Source organism: Pelophylax lessonae, assembly GCF_965119305.1.
Source record: "Pelophylax lessonae genome assembly, chromosome: 5".
Classification (NCBI taxonomy): domain Eukaryota; kingdom Metazoa; phylum Chordata; class Amphibia; order Anura; family Ranidae; genus Pelophylax; species Pelophylax lessonae.
This window is the reverse complement of record NC_138772.1, coordinates 179596281-179610400: the sequence shown is the minus strand read 5'-3', so window position 1 is coordinate 179610400 and position 14120 is coordinate 179596281. Positions and strand designations below refer to the sequence as shown.

General features: G+C 42.5%; 1 protein-coding gene across 3 annotated transcripts in view; it reads left to right on the top strand.

Moving 5' to 3' along the window:
* TRAK1 (trafficking kinesin protein 1) overlaps positions 1-14120 on the top strand; it is a 326839-nt gene that overhangs the window by 115501 nt on the left and 197218 nt on the right. For all 3 annotated transcript variants that reach the window (XM_082258136.1, XM_082258142.1, XM_082258144.1), the window contains one exon: positions 8289-8590. The gene's annotated coding sequence lies outside the window, so the exon portion shown is untranslated. The remainder of the gene's footprint in view (positions 1-8288; positions 8591-14120) is intronic.

Genomic DNA, 14120 nt, shown 5'->3' with positions numbered 1-14120 from the left:
TCTTAGCTTAGGTTCACACCAGTGCTGCTACATAATCTATATGTCTTTCAGTGCATTTTTGTAGTGGGTTTATACGCATTTTGATGAGTTTTCATGCGTTATGCATTTTTGTTTTGCCAATGATGATGTACATGAGTTTTCTTTGCGCTTCCATTGAAGTCTGGGGGATGGGGGGCAATAATGAACTGCTTGGCACCAAAAAAGGACCCACACCTTATCAAAAATCACACAGCACCATGTTGCAATGTTGTGAATGGTCACCATAGCAAAAATTTCTACTGTTGTGCATTGCAGGTGCATGACAAATTGCAGAAATGATAATGGGGGCAAAAGTTGACCATACACTAGTACAGGGTTTACCAATTAATTTTTCCCTTGGAACCCTTTGACATGGTATAGCAAAAATTTGGAACCCCAACAAAAAAAATGTGCGCTGTTGCGCAGTGCAAACCTTCCAATGAGCAGCCTGTAATGTCTTTTGCTGGAAAATTCTTTTTATATCTGGTTTAATTGTTGACAGAGTCCTGCCAGAGTCTTACAATGCCCCTGCCAGAGTCTTACAATGCCCCTGCCAGAGTCTTACAATGCCCCTGCCAGAGTCTTACAATGCCCCTGCCAGAGTCTTACAATGCCCCTGCCAGAGTCTTACAATGCCCCCGACAGTATTTCAATGTCCCTACCTAACAGAGATTTCTATCTGACAATAACTGAGCTTTAGCAATGAACTCCACTCTATCACTCCTCTACCACGAGTGATAGAAAATCGCTGATGGCTGGGCGGGCTCTCTCATATACGAGCTTTGTAAGTGGCTGGCTGATCATGGCAGGGCTGGTAACAGGGCAGACGCTAGTGTGGGCTAGCTAATGGCAGGGCTGGTAACAGGGCAGACGCTAGTGTGGGCTGGCTAATGGCAGGGCTGATATCAGGGCGGGATTAAAATCACCCAGGAGATTGCGGTTGCGCGATCTCTGCTGTTTCCAACCTTCCGGGAACAGCAGGCGGCGGTCATCTTGGATGTGGCAAACTGTCTCGGAACCCCAATTTTGTTCTCCCAAAGCCCTAGGGTTCCGTTGGGAAACGCTGCACTAGTAGAATTTAGTTGGATAATGTTAATTTTAAGAATATGCCTTTTGTTTCTTAGTCGGCGGGGTCAAACCGTCGTTCCTTTTTTTTTTTTCAACCGAAGAAAGTTTGAAGGAGCACGATGGAAACTAATTTCAAACAGTGAATGTAGTTTTAGTTTGACAAAATCTATTCACTCCAGAATTGAATGTTAAAAACAAATGTTCTTTAAACACTTGACCACCACGTTGCTTTGTGGGGGGGAGCGCACGTGCCCATTCACCACAGGGGAAGCTGATTAGCGGGTCCAGCGGCCGCGATTGCCGCCGGGCGCCCGCCATCGCTCACTGTGGAGACGGAAACATGGCAGACTGCTGTTCTGTCAGTTATGAACACAGGGATCCTGTGTTCCTCCTATTTAGGAACACAGGTCTCTGTGTTCTTGCAGCAAGCCCCCCCCACAGTTAGAAAGCCCCCCAGGGACACATTTAACCCTTTGCTCGCCCCTGATGTTAACCCTTTCCCTGCCTGTGTCATTAATACAGTAACAGTGCATATTTTTAGCACCGAATACTGTAGTAATTTCACTGGTCCCCCCAAAAATGTAAAAAATGTCAGTTAGTGGTCCGATCTGTCCGCCGCAATGTCGCAGTCCCGCTAAACATCACTGATTGCCGCCACTACTAGTAAAAAAAAAATAAAAAAAAAAATGACAAATCTTTCCCCTAGTTAACCAAAAATATGTAGCAGAATACAAATTGGCCTAAAATGATGAAAAAATTTAGATTTTTATTTTTTTTTTTATTGGGAATGTTTTATATAGCAGAAAGTAAAAAATATTGTGGTGTTTTTTTTTTCCAGAATTGTCGCTATTTGTTTGTTTATAGCGCAAAAAATAAAAACCACAAAGGTGATCAAATACCACCAAAAGAAAGCTCTATTTATAGGGGGGACCATCAATTTTATTAGTGTACTTGTACGCGCAATTCAGTCGCGCAATTCAGTTAAAGTAACGCATGCCATATCGCAAAAAATGGCCTGATCGTTTGGGGGTAAATCCTTCCAGTCCAGAAGTAGTTTCACATGACATTCATCATGTCGTTACATGTACTGATGAGAATTTCCATATTTTCATTTGAGTATATTGCCAGCTTAGAGCAGAATTCCAACTTTCTTTTCACTAGAACTGAATGGAATGAACAATCCCAGCATAGATCATACCTTTGTACCATGTTGCTCTGTTGTCTGCAGATACCCTGATATCTGGGTTTAGTTGTGGCTTTGTACCATGTAGCACTCTGTATGTCCTGCTGATAGACTGTCCATTCCACCACTTCCTGCAGGAGCTGGAGTCTGTACACTCCCCTTTAGAGTCTCTGCAAACGATGTAACTTCCTTCACAGCTCTGATGGTGGGTGGTATGGAATACATCCTAATTAACATTCAATCCCACCCAGTCACATCTACAGGAAGAGTCCAAACTTCCCAAATCCCACTTCACAGATCACAGCATTGTTCAAGAATGAAACCCCTTCATGCAAAGCCTGTTCTGAAAGCTAGCTGTGGAACGACTGAAGGGATAACAATTAAATATCCCAACCAGTGTGAACAGGGAGAGTCCCACCCCTCAGATCCTGCCCTCCCGTGGCCCTGCTCTTCGTTAAGTGATTCTTTTACATATGAAGAAAACCCCTTCATAATACCCTCCCATAGCCCTTCCTCTGTAGTCTTGTAGTAAGCAATTATTCTTTGGCATGCTGCAAGACAGGAATGACACAGGAGGAGGTATGACACATTTACACCTTTCACCACCAACGTTAAGGTCCAGAAATCCCCGCAGTAACCCTAGAACCCACCCACATCAACTCCCAGAACTGGTACAAGTGACCCCATAACCCGCCCTGAAGCTACAGAGGCTCAAAGGGTCATGGGAGATGTAGTATCAGGATTGGAAAAGGAAGGAAACTGGAAGTCAGAGCACTTTGAAATTCAATGAAGAGTAGTGACATCACAGACACAGGAACCTGCTTTTATACAGCTAAAGGAGGTAAATTACACACAAACTGACAGCGGCGTTGTGATTTATTTCCATGCACAATGTGACTGTTTTTTGGGGAGGAAAAGCTGGAGTTCTTCTTTTAAGTCTCCCTAACCCAGGCTGTGCTGATCTGTGGGTGTTATGTAAAACAAAAGTTTATTGGCTGTGCGCAAAAGTGGAGCTGGGTAGTAATCTGAGGCTACTCAAATATACGGCAGTATCAGAATACCCTCCTACACTGAAAATGCAGGCTAGACCGTTTCACTGGCAACTTTATGAAATTATGGGGTATTTTTTACTGATTGAGTTTATATTGTGATTGTAATAAAGGTCTGCTTTAACCACTTCCGAACTGCCTGCCGCATATATAGTGCGACAGGGCAGCCCGGCTGCACAAAATCACGTACTTGTATGTAATTGTGTGCGTAGGATCTGGGGCACGTGCGCACGCACACCACCCACTCCCGATTTGATTGGACACAGCAGGAGCCAATCAGCGGGTCCGCAGCCGCCATGGCGGCTAGGACCCGCCGATTACTCCGACGGTGGTCTGCCTTTGTAAACAAGGCAAACCGCTGTTCTGTCACAGAGGAAAATGAAGATCTTGTGAAATATGAATCTCTGTTTTCCTCTAGTGCACCCATTCCCCCAAGCACTCCCTAGGAGCACACTTAACCCTTTGATCGCCCCCGATGTTAACCTCTTCCCTGCCAGTGTAATTTATACAGTGACAGTGCATTTTTTTTATTTTTTTTATTTTTAGCACTGATCACTGTATTGATGTCACTTAGTGTCAGATTTGTCCACCGCAGTGTTGCAGTCCCACTCAATATAGGCTCATCAATATACGCTTACTGGGATTTTTTTTTTTTTTACCAAAATCGTAGCAGAATACATATGGCCTGGATTGATGAAGAAATTCAATTTTTTATTTTATTGGATATATTTTATAGCCGAAAGTAAAAAAAAAAAATATATATTTTTTTCAAAAACAGCAGAGGTGATCCAATACCACCAAAAAAAGCTCTATTTGTGGGGGGAAAATAGGACAACCATTTTTTGGGGGGGTACAGCATCTCACGACCGCGCAGTTGTCAGTTAAAATAACGCAGTGCCATATTGCAAAAAATGGCCTGGTAAGGAAAGGGGTAAAAGCTTCCATAGCTAAAGTGGTTAAAGTTCCCAACTGTGACAGGCCTTTATACTCTGGAGATGCAGGTGCGTGATTGGTACTCGAGAATGTAAACTGCACTGCCATTGTGGCTCACCCAAAGACTGTTTACATCTAAAGAGGATTTCTCTTTAGTAGCCACTTGACCTCCAGATGGTTTTACCCCCTTCATGGCCAGGGCTTTTATTGCTATTCAGCACTGCCCTACTTTAATTGGTAATTACGCAGTCATGCAACACTGTACGCAAATATTGACATATTTTAAATTTGCTGTAATTAGAAACATATTTATCCATAATGTCCGTGTTTCAGGGGTTACATTATGCAGGCAATTAGCTGGCAACAGCTGAACTAGACGTGACATAAAGCAAATATGTCACAGCTGTTTTAATGCCTGTAAGCTAGCTGTCCTTGCTTTGCAAGGATAATCCAAGACCATACTGGACAAAGCGTTTAGCTGGATTCACACTGCTCAATGTGGGTTGCATCGTGCATGGTAACAAACATGCGTAGGTGGGAGCGGGCCCATATACTAAACTACAAAGCATTGATTTGGATCATCCATGTAGGCAGTAATTGAGTTTTCTACTTCTTGAACATTCAATTGAAAGCAAAATACACGAGTGTTGCTGCATGAAAAGAGACACGTTTTGATAGACCTAAGGTCCTGTTCACACCTGAGCTTTTTTCAGCTCGTAAAACGCTCATCACTGAAGTCTCAAAACGCCCAACAAGCAAAATCCCATTCATTTCAATGGCCCCTGTTCACATATGAGCGTTTTGTTGCCTGAAGAAAAACGCCCTAAGCTCAAAAAAGTACATGAGCTTCTTTTTTGTCAGATTACAAGTGTTTTTGTTAGATGTCAATGCCTTCCTAAAAACACCTGAAAACGCCCCAAAAAAATGCCTAAAACGATATGCTTAGGTGCGAATGGAGCCTAAAGGCAAAGACTATATAAGGCCCCTTTCACACTTGTGAGAATTAAAAGTCACACGATTTTTACCGTGATTTTGCTGCCGCGATTTTGACGTGACTTGAAGCAATGCATATATCTTTGGACCTCACAACGCATTAAAATCGGCCAAAAAAGTGCAGGGACTACTTTGAAGTCATTGCGACTTGAAGTTGTACAGATATGAACGGTACTCATTGGAAATCATAGAGAACGACTTGTCATGTGACTTTGCAGTCCTAAATCGCAGGACAAGTCACACAAGTGTGAAAGGGGCCTAAATGTTAATTTTTTTTTTTTAGACCAGCTCATTAATTTTGAATTGTTTGCCAGTGCAGCACAATGGAACAAATAAGTCCCTGTACTATCAATTTCGCCCCCCTGGATTTGATTTTAAATATATATCTGTAATCAATATAAAGAGACCCGGTCACCAGAGTAAAAAAAAAAAAAAACTACAGGTGAATGCACAGAAATATCCAGCATTTGAAATATTTACTTGCAGCATTTTTTCCTCCCCTCCATAAACCATGTTTTCATTCACTTGCAAAGTGCCTTTGAACTTTTTGGGGAATTTAACTACTCTCGAAAGAGTTGACTCCTTAGCACAGCCAGAGCCCCCCCTCCCTTTTGCTACATCATAGCTATCTCGTCCTATGGGAGTGTCCAATTACTTTTCTGTGCTGCCCCAGCTCCTCCACCCTTCCTCTCATCATTCTACATACATTCTTATGTAGCTACCAGGGGTAGGGGAGACGGGAAATACAATAGAATGTAACCTCTTAGTCTGCTAATGCTGCTGACGTTGCCTTCAAGATGGTAGCGCCCAGCAGCAGTCTCTGGCATTTTGGATATCTACAATAGTGAGGTCTTTTCAGGTGAATAACATAAATAAATGACTTTAAATGGGCAGCAGAGTGGCTGGTTAGCACTTTCACCTGGCTGCAGCACTAGGGTCGTTGGTTCGAATCCCAACCATTGCACTACCTACACTAGAGTTTGCATGTTCTCTCTGTGCTTGTATGGAAACCTCCGGGTACTCGGGATTCCTCCGACGCACTAAAGACCTTCTGGTAGGTTAATTGGAAAACAACAACAAGAGAATGGCGCACCAACCTTGTGCATTACCATTAAAAGAGTTTATTAAAATCCAAAAATGTAGCATACATTGTACTCACAAAGGTGTAATGTATATACACATGTAGAGATTAGAGACCTATCACCTCCAGGATCCTCCTAAACTGCTGGATGATGTGATGGTATCCCAAGATGTTCTGCCTGACATGTTTCGAGGGAGGACCCTCTTCTTCAGACCCAAAAGTGCTACTCGAGCCAGACCATTCCGGATACCATCACATCATCCAGCAGTTTAGGAGTATCCTGGAGGTGATAGGTCTCTAATCTCTTCATACGTGTATACATCTTACGTTTGTCAGTACAATGTATGCTACCTTTTTGGATTTTAATAAACTTTTAGTGATAATACACGAGGTTGGTGTGCCCTTCTCTTGTTTTTCAGTATAATTGGCTACCCTTTAGACCTGAGGGGCAGCAAGACCACAAGCCTGTGTGCAAAAGGCCATTCAGATTATTCACCTTCTCGCACATCACTTGAGTGCAGGAGAGATACTGTTCTGGTAGGGTAATTGGATTACAATACATGAAAAATCGATAAAATATTGTCAAGCTGATTCATAACCCTAAAAATTGTATTATTCAGGCTACATTCACACTTGAGCTGAGCATTTTCAGGTGTTTTTAGGTGTTTTTTTTTTTTTTTTTTTTACCAAATTTGTAAAAATAGGCTTTGATTATTAATTTTTTTTAAGGTGTTTTTTTAATTGGCAGATTTGCCAAATTAGGCATTTTTTGCTGTTGCCAATGAAAACCTGTGTGAAGTGATACTAGAAAAGGGAGGGGAGCTTCTGTTTGAGCTGATAGAGCCTGAAAAAAAAAATGCCTGAAAAAATCTGCCAGAAAAGTAGCTCATACTTTTTTGAGCGACAGGCGTTTTGCCACAGGTAACAAAACACTCAAATATCAACAGGGGGCATTAAAATGAGTGGGATTTTGCTTGTTGATCGTTTCTGAGCATCGAGTTGAAAAACGCTCAAGTGTGAACGGGGTCTCAATGCTCAAGGGCCACCACAGGGACCCATTACACACAAATCGGCTAGGATTCAATACACATGACACTATGTTTAACCTCTGTCCACTTTTTTGGTTAATGAGTAGGGTTACTATTTACCCCATACTCATTCACATGGGGAAGGGGGGGGGCTTCCAGATTCCAACAGACCCCCACCCACAGACCAACACAACAACCGGTCAGGGTTGTGGTGAAAAGACCCTTGCCCCCGTCAACATGGGGACAAGGTGTTTTTTTTGGGGGGGGGGTTTGGCCACCATGTTGAGGGCATGTGACCTGGTATGGTTCAGGAGGAGGGAGCGTTCACTCGTGACCCCCCCCCCCCCCACTTCCTGTCCTGCCGGCTGTATGCTCGGATAAGGATCTGGTATGGATTTTGTTAGGTGACCTCATGTCGGTTTTTTTTCTTTTTTAATTTTGGAGTTTGGAGGGTAGGACCGCAGGCCATTTTTTTCATTTTTTTTTTTTTTACAATCAGCTGTCAGTGGAAAAAAACCCGCTTACAGCTGATGAGTCATTGGTTGATAAGGACGCCGTGTTTTGGCTGATTTTGAGTTCCAATCATTCTGAAAATTTGGAATTAGTTAGAATTTTCCATTCTGCACGTCTAGCGACTTTGTGGAGCACAAACCAAACGATCACACTGGTCAAAGCCAAACTTGTAACAAATATACTCGTCCAAAGACGCATCAAGTCGCAGGATAAACTCGCAAATGAAATCACACAATTTTTAAGTCGCACAAGTGTGAATGGACTAATGTGAATGTTTAGTTGGTCTTTAAAACCCAGCCTTTATGCCATAAAATGGCTACTTTGAAGCCATACGTTGTAACATAGTGAATTATGCTGCTGCCACAGTAATAATAACTCATAGGTAATTTAAAACTTTTTTTTTTTTTTTTCCTATTTTGCAGCTATCTGGCAGCTGGTGGTTCTACAATCAAGTCTGTATTCGTTTATGGAGCACTAGACCTGGGTTCCAACACTGCTTCACCTGATGGCAGTTTGCACATCCCCGTGAAACCTGCCAAGCTGGACCCCACAGCTGTGCACCACGACACCTTGGCCGTCACCGTGCCCGTTCCTGAAGAGAGTGGTGACCATGCAGTCCTAGCCTGTGCCACAGGCATTCATGAAGAGCACTATGTAAGCGAAGCTGTGCTTGTTGAAGATGCGCTGGATCCAAGAGAATACAGAGATGCCGGCACCATTACAGGTATGTTATCTGCTGTCTGCACACTACTGTAAGCACGACCGTCACTGGAGTCCACTGCATGCAATACCTTGGAAGAGACCCTACTATCAGTTCTCCTACTCTACAGAATAACACATATATATATATATATATATATATATATATATATATATATATATATATATATATATATATATATATATCAAATTTTATTTTTATTTTTTTATGTTTTTTTTTTTTTTTTTTTAGTACCTTGAAATTGTTTTATCCACTTAAGCCCCGGAGGATTTGGCTGCTAAACGACCAGAGGGTATTTTGCGATTCGGCACTGCGTGACTTTAACGGACAATTGCGCGGTCGTGCGACGCTGTACCTAAACGAATTTGGCGTCCTTTCTTTCCCACAAACAGAGCTTTCTTTTGGCGGTATTTGATCACCTGTGCGATTTTTTGATCACGCGCTATAAACAAAAAAAGAGCGTAAATTTTGCAAAAATAGCAATATTTTTCCCTTTTTTTTATATGAAATTCCCCCCAAAAAAAATGTAAAAATCAAAATTTTTTAATATTTTCGGCCAATTTGTTTTATGCTACCTATGTTTGGTAAAAAAAATCGCAAAAAGCGTATTTTGATTGGTTTGCGCAAAAGTTATTGCGTTTACTAACAAAGGGAAAGATTTTTGTCATTTTTGTTGTTTTTTTTTTTTAACGCGTAATGGCGGCGATCTGCGATTTTTTTTGCGGTACTGCGACATTGCGGCGGAAAGATCGGACCCTTGACTGACATTTTTGACACTTTTGGGGTTACCAGTGACATTTCTACAGTAATCAGTGCTATATATATGCACTGTTACTGTAAAAATACACTGGTAGTGAAGGGGTTAACTTTATTTGAGAGGGAGGGGCTGTGTGTGTCCCTAGGGGCGTGATTCTAACTGTGATTGGCTGTGGCTTCAACTGTATGCGGAGTGATCAATGGATCTACATAGTAGATCCATGTGATCAGCTCTCATACAGAGAGGAGAATGACAGGCAGCTTGTTTACACAAGCTGCCTGACTTTCTCCCTCTCCCCCGCCGATCGCAGAGTGGCCGGCGGCGATCGGGTCCGCCGGTCACACGCGCGGGGAGGTCCGTGACCACGCGGGAGCGGGAGCGCGCCTCCGGCGGCACGCGCTCGCTCCCTAAACCCTCACAGGCGAGCGACGTAGACCTACGTCACTTTGCCTGTGAGGGGCTGACCGCCGCCGTAGATAGTCGTGCGGCGGTCGGCAAGTGGTTAAACTAGATATAAAAGTTAAAATATTTAATAAAGCGAAACCTTTTTTAAGGACTTAAATGGAGAAGGCACTCGTTAAGGCTTCTTAACTTAGAAGAGTGACGCTGGTTCAATGCTTTTTTATTATCCTCCTGAAGCCTTTTGGTCTGGGAAAGATAGAGGTAACACTGTAACCCAGTCAGGCCCTAATATTTTGCATTATGGTTTTCATCCAGCAATTGCAGGAGAGAGTGGAGTACCAATCTTATAAAGTGTATTACTGCTCCATTATTGGCCAGTCACAAGCTTAAATAGGTTAAAACCAGGATATATTTCTTAAGTGCAGATTTATCTGCAAAGAGGTCTCAGCGAGTAGATCACTCTACTTGGTGTACAGTTCTGCAGAACTCTGAATCACAAGACTGGCTGCATAGAATTATTAACCTTTTGGCAGAAATACTGGTTCCCAATTATTTATTTTAAATGTGAATTTAGCAGTTTGCCTGTAGTTTAGCTTTGACTAGTGTCCTCACTTTCTTATGAGGTTATATGGAGGCCTGGTTGTCTAAATCACCTTCATATTTAATTTTGCAAAACAAGGTGAAAATTGTGACCTGCTTTAGAGACCCTATCGGTTTTCTTAATCAATTTAAATGGCCAGTTCCCTACAAGAGAGGAGGTAGTATACTCACCACTCCGGCGGCCCATGACTCCTCCCCTTCCCTCGTTGAAGCCATGAAGCCTGTGGTATTATTTTCATCATTCCTGACTTTTGGGAGTGTCCCCTGCTGTGTGATGCATTTTCTTCTTCCAACCCCTACATCATCACTTAGCACAGCTATGATGAAGAATCTGACCGAGGCTGCAGCACTAAAACGAGGCATGCCACTGTAGAGGCGAGTGTATGACTTCTTAATCTGGAGAAAACCAGTCTTTTTGCTATTCGGGAACCTGATTAAGTATTTTCATGTGATATATGGGTTTTACATTTTTTCCAGTATTATACTTACCTAGGTGGATGCAGCATCGGTCCCCCGGCGCCTCTACATTGAGAACTGAGCGATCAATCACCGCAATCGCTCAGTTCTCACAGCTCTGTGAGCAGAGAGCTGCTGACTATCAGTCAGCAGCTCACAGCTCTGCCTCCTCCTCGTTTACTGGAGCGCTGGGGTGGGGAGCGGCCGGCTCAGGCTCTCAGCGGCTCGCTGAGAGTCTGAGCCGGTTGTTGGTCCAGGGACCTGGCGGATTCCGACTCTGTGGTCATGACGACGCGGTGCCTGGTCTGACTTTTCTGACGTCAGCAGAGAGCGGGCTGACAACGGGTGACAGGAGTGCAAATTGAACTGCACTCCTGTGATTCGTCGGAGATGTACAGCCAAACGTGCTTTGGCTGTACATCTCCTTTAACTGCTTCATTCTGCAGGTGTTCATTTTTTAGAATTTAAAGTAGAACTATAGGCAAAACTTTTTTCATTTTGGATTGAGCAAGGGAGGTTAATAACCCTGTTAGATATTTTTTTTCCTCCATCTATGTCCCATTGCGTAGATTTCCCTTCATTTCATGTCCCATAGCCAAAACAGAAAGTGAGAAGAAATCCCTCCAAATTAAGGGAATTCCTTGGGGACCCCCAGGCCACCAGAACTAGTGTCCACATCGGAAGATTTCCCCTCTTATTACATTTCTGGGGACAACCCTTCTGAGGAAGGGAGCTTGACTCCCGAAACACGTTAGCGGTCCTATCTTCAAGGACATGTTCCAGTTCATGTGTGATGGATTCTTGTAACACGATTTTAAATATCTTCATGTCTGTGAGTATGCATTTGGCATTTTATTAAAATTTTAGAAACCGTGACCACGGGTAATGCACTAGGTGTTTGCGCCTCCTTTTTCTTTTCTTTTATACGTTTTATTAAAACCTGCCCTTCTGGAGGGCCTGAAAGTAAAAGTATCTTGCTAAAATATAGATAAATTACAAGGTGGAATTGGAATTTGATCTCATTCAGTCAGCCACTAAGCTTCAGTGGACATTGGAATTCTCCGGGGAAGTCAGGATGACTGCAAACCTTAACCTTTGACTTGTGAAGAGAGTGAGAAGCATTACTTCTGGGATTATTAGACTGAGAAGAATTCAGTTTATGTAGCTGTTGTTTTTATTATGTTAGTGCATGTGCACAATTTATTGTTACACCAACCAAGGCAGGTCACAGTACAGGATGATTTCCAAACATAGCTTTTTATCCTTGTCATGGTGAATCTTACCGTTATAGCGGACATCTAATAGCTCATAAAATAGGACAACGCTGCCCTCTAGTGGTTGCTCTGAAATATGCACAACTGCCTGATCTATTTTGTTGCTTTTATACTTACATATAGTTTATACTTACATATAGTTATAGTAGGTGAGGTTGAATAAAGACAATAGTCCATCCAGTTCAACCTGTGTAGGTGTGTGTGGACCTATTCATTTCTCATACCCCTGAATGTTTCGATCATTGAGATGTACGTACTTTTTTCTTAGTTCACTTTATTATTTGAATGGGTTGAAGTAGCCTTCTGACCTTATAATTTGCAGTGAAAGTATATTTTTTAATGACTATATTTTATTTGTTTAGTTGGTAGAAAGTATATAACATACATCCCCTCATTCCTCAAACTAATTTGGCTCTTCCTGCTATACCCCTTCATTGTGCCACTTTTTGTCCATGTTACAGTATTTTTAAATGAGCAAAGAGTAAGAACTGGACGTCCACAAATCTGCTTTATTTTTAATGGGCAATATACAGTTTCATCCAGTATGCAAGCATAGGCCTGACAATCTGGAATTAATAGGGAGGAGCTGTTAGGTCCGCTGAAAAAACACATGTAATATAAATATAATCATAAAAAATTGTTTTCAAGTGAACCTTTAGGATGGCAAAGGTAAATATCCTGTACATACTGTATGCTTCCAACACTCCCCCTCTACCCTATGTTTTACCTAGTGGTGCACCGAAATTAAAATTCCGGTGCCAAAACTGAAAATTCAGGATGCACTTGGCCGAAACCGAAAACGACAATGACAGTTTAAAAAATATTTCTCTTACGTCCGCCGACAGTCGCCGCCGCCTCTAAATCATCACTGTTTGGTATTGACTTCCGCTCCGCAGGAGTAGCTAGGCAGAAAGAAACTAAATGTGAGTGATTAAACTAAGTGAACTAAACTAAGTGATGACTCAGAGAAAGGAATTTTACAGGTAAGATTTTACAAAAATTCCGTTATATATATTTTTATATGCGATTGTATTAAACTTTTTAAATAATATCATGAATTTAAATGAATATGAATTCTTTTTCGGCCAGGTCCAGGACCTTTTCAGCCGATAGGCTGTTTTCAGACTGAACAGTTTTTGCAGAACTTTTGCGTTAAAGTGCAAGAAAGGCTCAAGAAAAATGCATGCCCTTAAATTCTAAGTATGTCTTCACTTCACTCTGGTCCGTTTTGGTTTCATTGCTTTGTAAAAATCCTGCTTGGTGCATATTTGGTCAGTTAGAAAAAAAAACGCACCAAAAACACACCTCCCCATTAAAAATGCATTGAAGACACATCGGCCGTGCAGGTAGGATGCCCGGGTCTCCCGATGGGACGGGAGACCCGGGCGAGCAACGGAAGGCCCCCTCCCGCTCCTTGTAATGACAGCCGAGCGGCTTCTCAGCCGCATCGGTTGTCATTACAAGACAGCCGACTGCCAGCCATGGAAGCTAGTACTGGGGTGATGCCTCTAGCTGCAGGCATCACTCCGGTACAGCACTTTCCCAAAATATCGGCAATATCGGTAACAATATATCGGGGAAAGTGCAGATCGGCTCTTGATTTATCGACTTTGCCAATAATTGATCGATCCCTAATTAAGACATCTGCGCAGATATTCCCAGGGGCTCTACCTAGCTTTTGGGTCCTGGCAAGAGCCCTTTGGCACATCTGTGCATGTGCAGGATATTTCTCACGCATGTGCAAGGATAGTTCTCGGATTACTTTGCTACCTGTTTGTGCACACGTATGGGTAACCATGCACGTGCGCGGATTTAGGGGGATATCTGAGCATGTGCACATGTACTGGGAAACCTGCACGTTTTTTTTTTTCTCTTAAAAACAATAATAAAAAATACAGAAAATAATGAGCACCGTTCCAAGTTGGTCTCCTGTTAAACCACATCCACCGTCGCACTACCAGGTGCTGGCCCTGTCCATCATAGTCTCTATAGTGTAGAAAGAATTCTGGTTGGCTGCACATCCAGTAAAATCACCTTTATTGTA